The 13,112-nt window shown below is 38.2% G+C and overlaps 1 protein-coding gene across 8 annotated transcripts in view; it reads left to right on the top strand.

The window, feature by feature from the left end:
• The window catches only part of ADAMTSL3 (ADAMTS like 3), a 179,987-nt gene that overhangs the window by 59,393 nt on the left and 107,482 nt on the right, over positions 1-13,112 (top strand). The window lies entirely within an intron of this gene.

Here is a 13,112-nt window from a genome sequence, read left to right as displayed (position 1 = left end):
TTGGGGAACGTAGTAAGAGCTGAAACAAGGAAATAGGAGGAGACAGGCCCGATCATTAATATTGTAGTGCCTTCCTTTGTGTAGTGTATTTAAGATTCCCCATAGGCAGAGACCTTTGGGGGATGGAGAGTTGATCAGTTTTGGCGATAGCATTGACTTGAGATAGTTGCTGATGGAGTTATGGAGCAGTTCAGTGTTCCCATTCAGCTGTCTCAGTGCTGCTCCCTGAAGTGGGCATGGCTTTATATGCTTCTGCTAGACCAACATTTATGCCCTTGAACTGTCTGTGTGTGATTAGAAGCCACATGGTGGCTTGTCAGACCTGTGGAAAGCACAGTGCCAATAGCAATAAGTATATTAATACTTAAAGCATAGTGAAAAAGACTATTTATTTCTGTGCTGGAGGTATGCAGGGCTTACCTCTAAGATGTAGGGCTGCATTTTGGGAATACTGCACCCTGACTTGGAGATCAGTATTCATGTTGTGTATTTTCTGAGGAAAAACTCAAAAATTTTATGCAGAATTGGAAGAAGTCAGAGGACAGATGCTGGTAGAGGCACAACATCAATCTATACAGTCAGCAGTCATAATGTCTTTTCAGTTGTAATTTTGTTACTCTGCACTTTGACTCCTGTCCCATGATATCTCCTGCCTGAACATGTGCAAAACTGGCTGACTTGGGCTGAGAAGCACAGTCTGCGTGTACCTATTGACATTCCAGGAAAAAAATTTCCTCTTCTCTTTCTATGATAACTTCAGTCAAGTTTTTAAAACCTTTAAAGAGTTGTTAATATGGTGGGAAAGATGGCTTTCTATTTGTACTCACTAACTTATCAGCTTCTCCAAACATACACCTACTTTTCCCTTTTTGAGTTTTTGTTTGCCCTGATAATGTGCTCTGCATCCATGCTGGGCTTACCAAGGAGGCTGGTTATGTTTTTTCTTTCTTGCTGTCTGACTTCTGCTGTATTTTAAAGTATTTTTTCACCAGTTTTAGGTGTTGATTTCTGTCAACTTAATTTTAATGAGTCTCATGTGAATATATTATGTCATTTTTTTTGAAACTTGTGCGGGTTTTTGTAGTGCATGCTTACTGCAGACACAATTAAAACCAAGCAAATAAAAACCTTTCAAATTTGAAGGATTAATTGTTTTTCAAGTTAATAATACTATATATTATTTTATGTTTGGAATAGCCCAGCTGGTATTACAGAGTGAAGGGGGTTGAATTAATGATATATTGCAGAGTGTTTAGGCAACCACATAATGGCTGAGGAGGTTCTGTGATCTCTGCTGTATCCAGAACTGTTCAGGCTCTTTGCACAGAGATGTCTGTATTGAGGCATAATGATTCCAAAGTAGCAATCACTGCAAAATGAAAAGATAGCCCTTTAGCATTATTTGGGTAGATACTTCTGGTAGATACTATGTGGACTGAGCTGTTACTACAGCCTGGAAGTTGTAACATGCACCACTATTTAAACCATGCTGTGTATTAACCAGCTTATTCTATCCGTTTTCTCCGAAGTGCAAGAGGAGCCAAGAAAAGTTTCATTAAAGAAATGATCCAACTAATTTAAGCTGGTGGTGGAAGGAACTACTGTGAAGTAATAATTTGGCTTTGGTTTGCTTTACAGTAGTACCTCCTGGAACGACCTGCTGTCAGGTTCTGCAGGAGCTACAACTGCTGGTGGCCATGTGATAAGTACTTTATTATAACTGAGTGGCAATGATGGAAGAATCAGTGTTTCTAATGTGTGCTTATTATTTTAACTCTCCAAGTGCCTTCCAGCACATGAACTGTTTCTGGTGCTGTCACACTGCCCACTAGAGCAACAGCTCTTTAATGATCTGAACAGAAATCATTCTGCCAGCTCGGTGCCAGAGGAGACTGTTCAACGTGGTTGCCTTCACCACTCTCTGACGTGGTGGGACAATGCTTTCTTGCAGTCAGGGATGTTTAAGATTTGAATCAGATCAGGACATTCTTGAAAGCAAAATGCAGGAAACCTTAATTTTTGCTTTTGAGACCAGAGATCAGGTTTCAGGTTTCTCTTCTAAAATATGCCTGAAGCATGTTGTTGTAGTTACTTTCATGTTAGTAAATGACAGTATTTTCAGAAGACCACAAAATTCTGAGGATACTGGAGGGGGGAAGCCCCAGTTCACATAAGATTTATTCCCAGTCAGAGTGCCTCTTCCTGCTAGCTGCTCCTTGATCTGACCCCAGGACAAGGCACAAATTGCATGTTAGTGGAATAGTTGTGCACCTCATCTCTTCTGCAAACACCTCCCATAATCCTCTGGTAACTGCTGAAATAGCTGGAGTAAAAGCTGCATCACTGCTGTGCTTAGGAAACCCTTGTTCCTACTAGTGACCCCCACATTGCTCAGTTGTAGAATTGAGCCCATATTTCTGTTTGTCCTTTCATCTGCACTGTTTTCATCTTCTATTGATGAAATGGGCTATAGCTGAAACTGTATTTCTATCTGGAATGCTGTTTAATTAGAATAAATGATCTTACGTGTATGTAAGGTTATTTTTCTTTAATAAATCTTTTCTCCATGTGTATATTCTATGACAAAACTAATTAGGAACGACAAACCTGTAATTCAATAGGTTAGAGGGGAAAAAATTTGTAGTGCCTCTTGTACTGCTTTTCATACCCAAATTGTGGACACTGTGGGTTCTTTGTTTGCTCTGTCACCTTGAAGTTCAGCTTACCAAATTTAGCTCAGCACTCTTGTGTTTTTGTAATTGTGCTGTTGGCCATCTCAGGGTTCTTATTTCAATTACGTTTTTATCACACCGGTTCTTTTTTATTAAGTAACCCTCCTTATAAAAGTTCATTTTAATTAACTCAAGTAATAAAGAAGTTATGAAAGCTGTAACTGAGATACGATAATGTAAATTTTCACCAAAATGTGCATCCGAAAGAAGAATGGAAAGTTTATTTCTCTTGCTATTTAATTAAAAGTTAAGAATCAGATATACAAGGGGAAAAAATATAAAATGCTTAATAGAGTTAAAATGCAATATTTTCTACTCTCTTCATACTTTTTTTTTAAAGTTATATAACTTTCCCCATCCGGTTTTTTGTTCTTGTCTGAAGTGATGCATCACACCTGTTGCTGAAGCCTAGGGACAGCTGTTTCTCATTTTTTCCTTTTAAGGAACAAATGCTGCTGTCATTGGAGTCAGTTGTGAAACTTGTAGGGACTTTCTGGTGTAGGTTTTTTGGGAGTCTTAGTCTAATTACACCATCATTTTCCTGGGCCCTTCATTATTCCTGCAAGCTTTAACAGCCATTGCCTTGCTGTGATACTCTGACCCAGACACTCCTCTGTCTCTTCTGTAGACAGTAAAGAGCTGTTGTTTACTGTTTTAAATACCTGTGTTCTTCTCCATCTTCTCACCGCTCACAATGGAAGATAGTTCAGTTTTTTATATAATACCCCTGATTTCCTTCGCTGTTCCCACATATCAGATCTAGGTAATTCAGAATGACACTGGAGTTGTTACTGCTCACCCACGTTTTCTAGCAGAAAGATGCTGTGTAGTGGTGGATGAGCAGGAGGAGCCCAGTGTTGTAAAAGAGATGCTCTCTCTGCTCTGCAAACAGCATTAGGCCAAAAGAGCTCCTGTGTCCTTGTGCCAGGACTGATAGTCTTCCCTCCCCTTGAGTTTCTTCAAGCCTTTTTTCCCCTCTGCCAAGAGCACCTTTGTACATTCCTCTGGAAGTACAGTTCTTATGATGAGACCAAGATACTTTTCATACTTATGCCTTAAAATCTCATGCAGGTAGTAAATCAGTTCAGCTACTCCAGTAAATTTCTCTGGAGAGAAGCCAAGGGAAGGAATCAACATGGTTTATAAACTTTCAAAATACATAGTAAGGGCTCTTTCCCTTAACTTGGTGATTTACTTCTATTCATTGTTAATAAGTTAATATAGAGAAACATTGGTTTTGGTGCCAAAAATCATCAGGAACATAACCCAGAGCAATTTTTAAGGGCACAGCTTTTAAACAAGCTTCTGGAAGAAGCATTATTTGACAGCACACAAGTGAAATAGCCCAGTTTGTTATTTTAATCTCATATCTCCACTTCTGGTGTTCTGTCTTGTGGATGATTTGCATTCTGCTGAGGCTTTGGCTGATGAGTTACCATAAATGGCTCAAAACCAGATTTGTCCACTTATACACAGCAATTTTGGTATGTAATTAGAATAAAGCCAGGGCAACTTTCTGAAATACCTCTATTCACCTGATTAAACTTGGAGTCATTGTTTGTGAAATAAAACAGTTGGTTTTTTAGAAGTCCGTGGGGTTTTTTTCCTCCATGAAAGATAGAAGTCACTGTTCTGTGAAGCAGGCAGTTCTTGAAAAAGAATTTTTATTTTTTTCTTTAATTTAGGTAAACTTGAGAAGTTGGAATTAACTATTTCTTGTATGTATGTTTTAAAAATAAGCGGTCCCAAAATATGCTTTGAAGAGTAGTGATAATTGTTGTAAATCAGAAAAAAAGGAAGGTTAGATTTTGCTCTGTGCTTATTTTGCTATCTAGGGAGAAACTTCATAGGCAATTGTATGACAATCCCAATGATTTTTCATTGCAAACTGAATAGTGTACTCGTACAATTTATCCTGTGAATGAAGAAAGCTTAGTAGCAACTTTGGAAATTGATGCAGAGGCTCAGCTGAAATTTTGAAAAAGGGGAAATTGTTAGAAGAGGAAATAATTGACATTTATTGTATAAAACCAGAAAAGTTTGTTTTCAAATTACGTGGCTATGCTGCATATAAGACAGCACATGGTTGTTTCCTGGTCTTTGCAAGGTAGCATTTGCTTTTCTTTTTTCTCCCTCAGTGTGAATATGTGGAATATTGGAGACTACATGAAGTGACTTTAAAGATTAAGAGACATATGTCAAGATGTCTTAAGAGACATATTGAATTTTAATCATAACTTGTACCAGAGAACAAATATTTGTAATAACTTCTAGCCTTGAGATCCCAATGATGTATCCATCTTGATATTAAACAAATCTAGAAATACACATTTATTTCTTAAAAATATATTACTTGTTTTACTAGAGTAATATAGCCACACACCAGAGTATTCCTTTACGTTCTAAGACAATGAGATAAATATTCTGAACTAAAAAAAACAAACACAAAAAGACTGAAAAACAAAACAAGAAATGCAGCTGAATGTTTTCTGCATTAGTTTGAAACACAATCACCTATTTTTTTGTGCTGCAGTTTACAGCCAGGCTTAATGAAGTCTGGACTGACATTGACCTGCATCAGTGTTTCCCCATGTAATGTTTCCAGTTATTATCTGTACAAGTGGAATCAGACTGATTTTATTGTAGTCAGACTGGTTTTACTGTATCTCAATGAGTTGACTTTCTTCACAGCAATCAAATTTTGTTCCCATTGTACCAAATATAAATTCTATCACTGAATCCACAGAGAGCAGGAATGGCCTAAATGTTGTTCTGGAGAAGATCCACCTTCCGTTATGTAAAATGGAAGAGGTAGTTTTTCTATTGAGTTTTAAGGGAATCTGTCCATACTGGTATGTGACATCTGCCAATAGTCCAGTGTCTTCAGGGACTACAATGCCTTCCCCATCAATGGCTGTGTGGCAGCCTTCTGTTTCTGACAAGGATTCTAGAATAATTCAGATACAAGAGAGTAAGGAAACAAATGCAAGACCTTTGGTATCACCAAAGAATATCTGAGAGAAAAAGTCATCAAATAGTCTTTAATTCTGGAGTGGTGCCTTAGATTACTCACCCTCTAGTGTGCTGGGTTTGAAATGCAGTCATGCTGCTCTTGATACTGTCTTGATTTCTTGATTGGAAACTAATATATTCTAGGTGTATGCAGAGTAAGAAAGCAAATACCTTTTTGGAGTAGTTTACCCTTGTCAAATGAAAAGAATATGCAGCAAACTAGTTCAACAATGTAGCCCCTGATCTGTGGCTCACAGCACAAGCACAGGAAGGATTAGTAGAGGCTTTTCTCACTGAGCCTTTCCCAGGAAAAGTGTCACTAGGGTATTACAGCACCTACCTCACACACAGAGAAAACAGTTGTTTTTTTCACCATCTTGCAAGACAATCATGGTGCTTTATTCTTTACCAGTTTGCCCCAAAATGTGCTGTTTGCCAAAGGCCTCCAGATGGGTTAAGCAGTATGGTCTAAGGGGCTGCAAATCTCTCTCACCTCATTATTATTGCAGAGTAAGATGTGTCTGAGGGAGAGCAGACATAGCTATCCTTTGAGTATGGTGTCTGAGAAATCTCCTTTTTTGGGCTAGGATCAGGTCTTCTCCTGACCCAGCAGCACAAGTTAGTGAAGACTGAAAAACAGAACAGCCAGGGCTTTTCCATGCAAAAGGCTTTCTACTGTCTCCTTGTTTTCCTACTATTCTGGTGAGGCCTCATAACAAAGTTAGTGACAGCTGCTTGTGTGCCAGCCCTCATTTATGGGTAAACTGGTATTGTATCACTATATGAAATCTAAAAAGTGTTTTCTCCACAGCCCAACAGCTCTGCTCCAGAGTTGTGTGAGCTTGCTCACATTGGCCGCAGGGTAGCAGTCCATGATTGGAGTGCTGAAAAAGGAATGTCAGAATAATTCATTTTCAGAAAACGCAGATTAATCCAAAACGAATCAAGTTCATGGAATTGAAATCTAGGTAGCAGATAAACTGATAGAAATTTCCGGTGGGATTCCAGTCTCTGTGGGAGGTTGCTGTACATTATAGCCATATATAAATGCTTTTTTTTGTCAGAAAAGCACATAAAAAAGAGGGTTGAAAACAGTTTGAAGAAAATAAGAAACATCTGTCTTCCTCCTAACCCTTTTTTGTGTAGGTTATTAGCCATTTCCTTCCGAAAACAAATTGCCATATTTTAATATTATTTTTTTTGTGTATGTGTGTTTAATATGGAAAAGCACTGTCCAACTGCAAGCTGTTCTTGCATTTAAATTTTTTTTTGTGCATGATAGCAGCCTTTGGAGATAAAGAATGAAGACAAGAAGATTACTCTTTAAGGATTATAACCACACTCTGGATCTCCAACTAGGTTACTCATGAAAGCTTTCTTCAAATTTCTTCTCCAGCTATATGCTTATTGACTATTTCACCTGCAGTTAAATTTTCCCCTTTAGCTAATGTTCATCTTGGAACAGGTGGAGGATGTTGCTGGAACATGTCTGAAGGCAAATGAGAAAAGCAATGAGGCCAGTCCACTCTTTGCAGCTCCCCAAAAGAAGTATTACGCACTTTGCTTTTGTGCCTTGATTTGTGAGACCTTGTGATTTGACTGTTTGGAGTGGTAAAACTCAATAATTTAAAGTACAACAGGGTTTGCATTGTGTGGAATGGACTGCCCGTGTTAGCTGTAAAGAATATATAGCAGTATATTATTTAGTGTCTTAATAGCATCTTTCTCTCAGAGGTTATTAGCCAGACTGTCTCCAGCTGTCTGTTTACTTAGATGAATGTTACATCCACATTAACTTTTGAAACACAAACCTGCCGTCTATGTTTGTCAGGATTAGTTGGATATAATCTCAATTATTAGTTGGCAAACTGAGTCAGGAAGTTATTTATCCAAATGCTTGTAGCTGCTCCTCATCAGACGTGGAAGTGGGTGCCTGGATCCCAGATCTGTTCTAGCCACTTGTCCATGCTGCATGTATGTTGTCACCTTTAGGCAGCTTCTCTTCACCGAGATATTTGAGCTTTACTATGCTTCGGTGCCCTCTACTGCTCCGTTAAAATACTGCTGTCTCCGTGCTGTCCGAGAAGAATGGATAACTTTGTTGTACTTCTTTTCCTATGGGCTAATTGGCCCAGTAGTTCCCCTGGTGAGAAGTTCCTAGCAATGATGAGTAGAGTAATGGACATAGACTGTGCTGAAAACTATCTTTTCTGAAGACATTTTTTTCACTTCTGAAGCTGTGACATGATTCAGACCGAAATCATGTGGTTTTCTTGTTTTATGGCAAAGGTAGATTTATATATATATGTGCATATATAAATGTACAAGCAGTTCTTATTGCTGCTTTCTGGAGTTTCTGCACATACAACACATAGGATTCAGAAGTACAAAGCTATTTCAGGTTCCACTGAAATTAGGAGCTATGAATTTTGATTTGGGAGCTTCTCAAAGTCAGCTATCAATTAAATTGTAGATTCTTAATCTTTTCCTGTGGTTTTTGTGGGGTTTGATTTTTTTGATGTGTCCTTCTTTCCTTGAATGCTTTTTGCTTTATGCTGGCTACCTTGGTAGATCTACCCTCTGATTACTCCTGTTCTCTGAAAGAAGTCCTAAGTCTGTAAGCCATTGACCAACACTTTTGCTGCACTCAGGGCTTGTTGTTACTGTATGGTTCAAGCTGCAGCGATCTTTTTGTTGCAGATCCCTCTATGGATGAAGATTCCTTGCTGCAGTTTTAACTTCTTCAGTGGTTCTTTCTAGCTCTCAGAAATACCCCCATTAAAATGTTACGTTAGACTTGGTTTTCTGTATTCTTAAGATATCCACAGATGTTGAAAGATAAAGTATTATCACATGATGTTTTTACCTTACGTATGTTCAGTTCATCCAGTTGACCTTTGCATCGAGCCAAGCAGTCATTCTTTGCATGAAAAATGTGCACCCAGTGTCTCATTTGAATTTGTTGAATTTCAACTTCTAATGGCTGGTTCCAGTTATAGCCTTCTACAATTCATAGATATAAATAAGCTCCCAGTAACAGTTATTTGCTCATGGGAGGATATTTGGAATACTATAATCCTACATTCTCTCTGTTTGTGAGGGTCCATTGTCTGAGGCTTTAGGCCATTTTTATTATCTTTTGGACCTTCAACTTTTCAACAATTTTTAAAAATATGGCAACCAAAATTGTGGAGGACACTTCAAAATCAATTTCACCATCTTTAAGTGCAGTTATAATTATTTTCTTATGATTAGTGACTACTGAGTGATCATGTTACTTTTTTAATTTATTGATTAGTAATTGCACCTACTTTCTAATTCCCTTTGTTGATTCTGTTATGAAAGTTACTTGAAATCTGCCACACATTTATGTTCATTTAACATATGCATTATTGATTGTATAAATCTTGGTTTTGAAATTATATGTGCCAGATGAAATACCTTGCAAAAGCTGAGTAGTTTTATAACTATGATTTAACCTTTTCAGCCACACGTGGTAGCACAGTGTGGCATCAGGTTTATTTGACAGGACTGCCTCTCCATTGGTGTGCATAACAAAGTTTTCTTGGTTCTCTGCTTATGCTCTTCTGTTTGTGAGAAGCACATGATTTCCCTTATCTGTATGGAACCATTACCTTGGCACAGAGAGCGAATGCAATTTATAATTCCATTTTTAAGATGGGCTGTCAGCAAATCCTGTCCTGACCACTCTTGAGAGTATCATATACAAAAAAATAATTGTTCCTAGATTTGTGATTGATGTAGCAGAACTGATAAAAGTTACATTGTTTAAAAGTGTTTATAAATCACCCTGTCCATACATTCATTTCCTGTAATCTGTCATTATGGTTTCAAACATAATTGTGAGAGACACAAAACTGGCTTCGTAACACTCTGGAATGAGGTTTGCTTCCATTTGGTCTACATTGAAAGGTGGCTCAAAGCAAAAATTATAATCCTGGAATACCATGTACGTTACAACAGGATATCTTTGCTCTGTGGTTTTGAATTACTGAAGGGCGTAGTCCGTCTTCTGAGTTTTTCCCCAAGCATTGCTGGGATTTATGCAGAGTAACTGGGCCAGTTACAGGGATTGCTTGGCAGAGAGGACCATGGGGGTTTTTTAAATACAATTCTTTTTCTCACTTGGGAGGTTAACATTATGACAGACTGGGTTTACAGTCGGTGTTGATTGGGGATTTTGGCTCTGTCTGACACAGATGGGCTACTAGAGCGCTGTGTGGTATGATCACAGGAGCAAAGCTCTCTGCTCTGTTCATGAAGATGCTTCCCAGTTTCTCAGCTAGGCCTAGAAGTTGAATGAGGGAGAGTTATTGCAGCAAGAGTGTAATCTGAAGCACTCTCTTTGTGCACAGGTGTTTGCATTGTGAGGGATGGAAAAATAGCTTTGGAGAAGCAGCCTGAGTTTTATTACCTTTTAGTTCTTTGTCAAACTCAGCCAGGAGCATGATGGAGGCAGTGGTTTACTCTGTTACGTTGTGCCCCTACTCTAGTGGCTTGCTAAAATTGGAGAACAGGTAAAGCACAATCATCTTCTGAACTCTGTCACTCGAGTACCCCACATGACTGCTGGCGACATTACCAGCCTTCAAACTGCACTGGTTTTCTTCCAGTGCATTATATTCCTTTAAAGAAGCAAGATAATGCACACAATATTGTTCTCTGAAGCTGCCACACATTCTTCCGGAAGTATTAACTGTCTACACATCCTATCCAATTTTTCTTAGTCACGAGTCTTAAGAAATCCATCCTTTGCCCAGCTTCAGCTTCATCAAGTTATATGAGCCTCCTCTTCTGTATTGTGGACAAGGATCACTTTTGAATTCCATACTGTAAAAACAGGAAAGTGGTTTTTTTTCTTTTTGCTTTTTTTATTTAGTACTCTTCCTTTCTCTGGATAAATTGTCAGCTCTCTCACTTTGTGTAGAGTTTGTACTGACAGACTGAAGTCTTTTACTGACATCTGTGTCAGTTAAGTAAAATGCTTCATTATTGCAAACTTGTTTGTAAGGAGCAGATTTGAATGAGTTCATAACTGTAAATACAAAAAAATGTGGCATTTAAGAGACAGATGCAAAGTATCTGTTCTGGGAGATTTGATTATTAGCTTGTGTTCTGAATTAGGGTTTTGTGATATAATAAAAACCGTTAGCTGTGCAATTGAAAAGTGTCCCTTAAGTCCAACTCAGGATGTGCTTCTTTCTCCCTATCTGAAAAATTGGGAAGAAATAACATATTTGAGTTCCATCGCTCAGTAAAGCAGGAAAAGTAAATTATATTGCTGCTGTTATAAGAGGTCAGAGTAGCTGCTCAGCCCATCCTTCTTTTCAGGAAATCAATGCTTTATTCCTGTTTTCCAAAAGAGAATTTATTAGCTGCTTCAGTTGTTGTATTTGTGCATTGTATCAAAATATGCTTGGTGTGATGGTACATTCCAATGCTTTTCTATTTGTCAATCCCTTTATTAGCATTTTAGAGTTACAATTTTAGCAGAGATTTCCTTTAAAAACATGATCAGTTTTGCTATTAGCTGAGGAACTTTCCCTTACTTGAAGAAACTGCCAGTAGCATCTAAAGTTATCTACCAGCAAAGGTGTATTTTCCCTTAATGCATCTCTAACTTAGATTTGTATTCATTTTGTGTTTATGAGGAAACACTTGAGATCTGCTTTTAATTACTGGATAGGATTTACAAATCAGAAATGTAAACACAAACACGCAGCTTTTTAATCATATGTAAGTCACCTTTCAAAAACTGTCAAGGAATCATATTTTTAGAAGCCTATTATTTGTGTAGACACAAGTAATGCAATAGCTCTGTCAGTCTTTGAGGTTATGAACATGCTTACGATGAGAATATTCTTGGCATAAGTCAGGAGTATTATATAATAAGGAAACAATGTCTTTTTATACTTTTCTTCCAAAACATTCCCTAGTGAGAACTAGGCGAAAAAAACCCCATAGGATTGCCTATGAATAGATCTCCTTGCAACATGATAACTTCAGCCAAATTACACAAAGTAGATTTAAAATCCCTCTCATGTTTTCATAGTTATATTTTTAAAACCCTTTATTGGCATCTAATGTGAATTCTGATTGTATAACTATAAGACCCAGACCAACAATGCATAGATGTATTAAACTGTCCCTCTGGCTGTATGGATGTATAAAAGGCAGGAGACCCAATTGTCAAAAGCAATAAACTCTTTGAATGACATGAAATAAAAGCAGTAGGACTAATCCTACTTTACGTGGTGCCCCAGAATGTGCACAAAAGCAGTGCTGAGGCTGAGGAAAATGTCTTTGGCTCAGTAGTGCTAGAGGTCTGTGACTGTGTACAACACAGAAATAAAGCCTAACAAAAGGTCAGATCCTCTAATGCAGCCTTCAGAAAGGTCAGAGACCTGCTGTACCAAGAGGTGTCAGAAAGGGAGGGGAGGATTTGGCCTCTGCAACAGTTCACATTTAGAAAATATGCGAGTGGTAGATGGTCACCCCTCTTCACTCCTTTTGCTTCCCCTGAGACTCTTGCAGCTCTTTGCAGCACAGAACACAGCCCAGCCTTCTATGTGACCACTTACAAATACTGAGAACTGAGGTGAAGCAAAACGAAGATGAATGTGGATGTAGCAGCTGTTGTCTGTGTTAGTGATGCTTCCTAGTGTTTTAGGAGGAGTTTCTAAAGAAAGCTGCCAATCCACGGTGGCCAGGAGGATGAAAAAATATCTGTGCAATAGGTGGTATTTATAGTGCAAATGAGGATTTGAGAGTTAAATTAATGATCTAAATCGGGCAGGAACAGTTCATCAGCAAGCTTAAAAGCCCCAAAAGAGAAGTAGTTTTTGGGTATGTGATATATCTGTCTCCAGACAGACCATCTGGGAGTAGGTATATATAGCCAGCCTCCAGAAGACAATGGAATGGTCTTGAGTAATCCAAGCTGCTTTTCTATTAAATAGGAAACACAAAGTTGATTTGTGATAAAAGAGTAGAGCAAAACAGTAGTTAGAGATGATTTTTGAAGGATGATACCTAATGTGGGAAGATACTGTGAAATAGTGTGTTTTGGGAGAGACTTCCCTCTGGCAGGCATAAACCAGGACACGTGTCTTGGAAATAACAGATAACTGAGAGATGGACCTTGTCTCCAAACAAAGTATGAGACATTCCAAGGTGTGTGGATTAAAATAGAGGTAGACATTTCCTTATTTTTATTTTCTGAATCTTGATTGCTTCTTTAGAGTAGCTGTATCATAGCTCTTCTTCTCTGCTCCTGCGGTGTCTGGTATAGATCAAACAGAAGATGGTTCTGGAAGAAACCATGGTCAGTACCTTGGCTCCAAGGCA

The sequence above is a fragment of the Chiroxiphia lanceolata genome, chromosome 12 (genome assembly GCF_009829145.1).
Source record: "Chiroxiphia lanceolata isolate bChiLan1 chromosome 12, bChiLan1.pri, whole genome shotgun sequence".
Taxonomy (NCBI): domain Eukaryota; kingdom Metazoa; phylum Chordata; class Aves; order Passeriformes; family Pipridae; genus Chiroxiphia; species Chiroxiphia lanceolata.
This window is presented reverse-complemented; position numbering and strand designations above follow the sequence as displayed.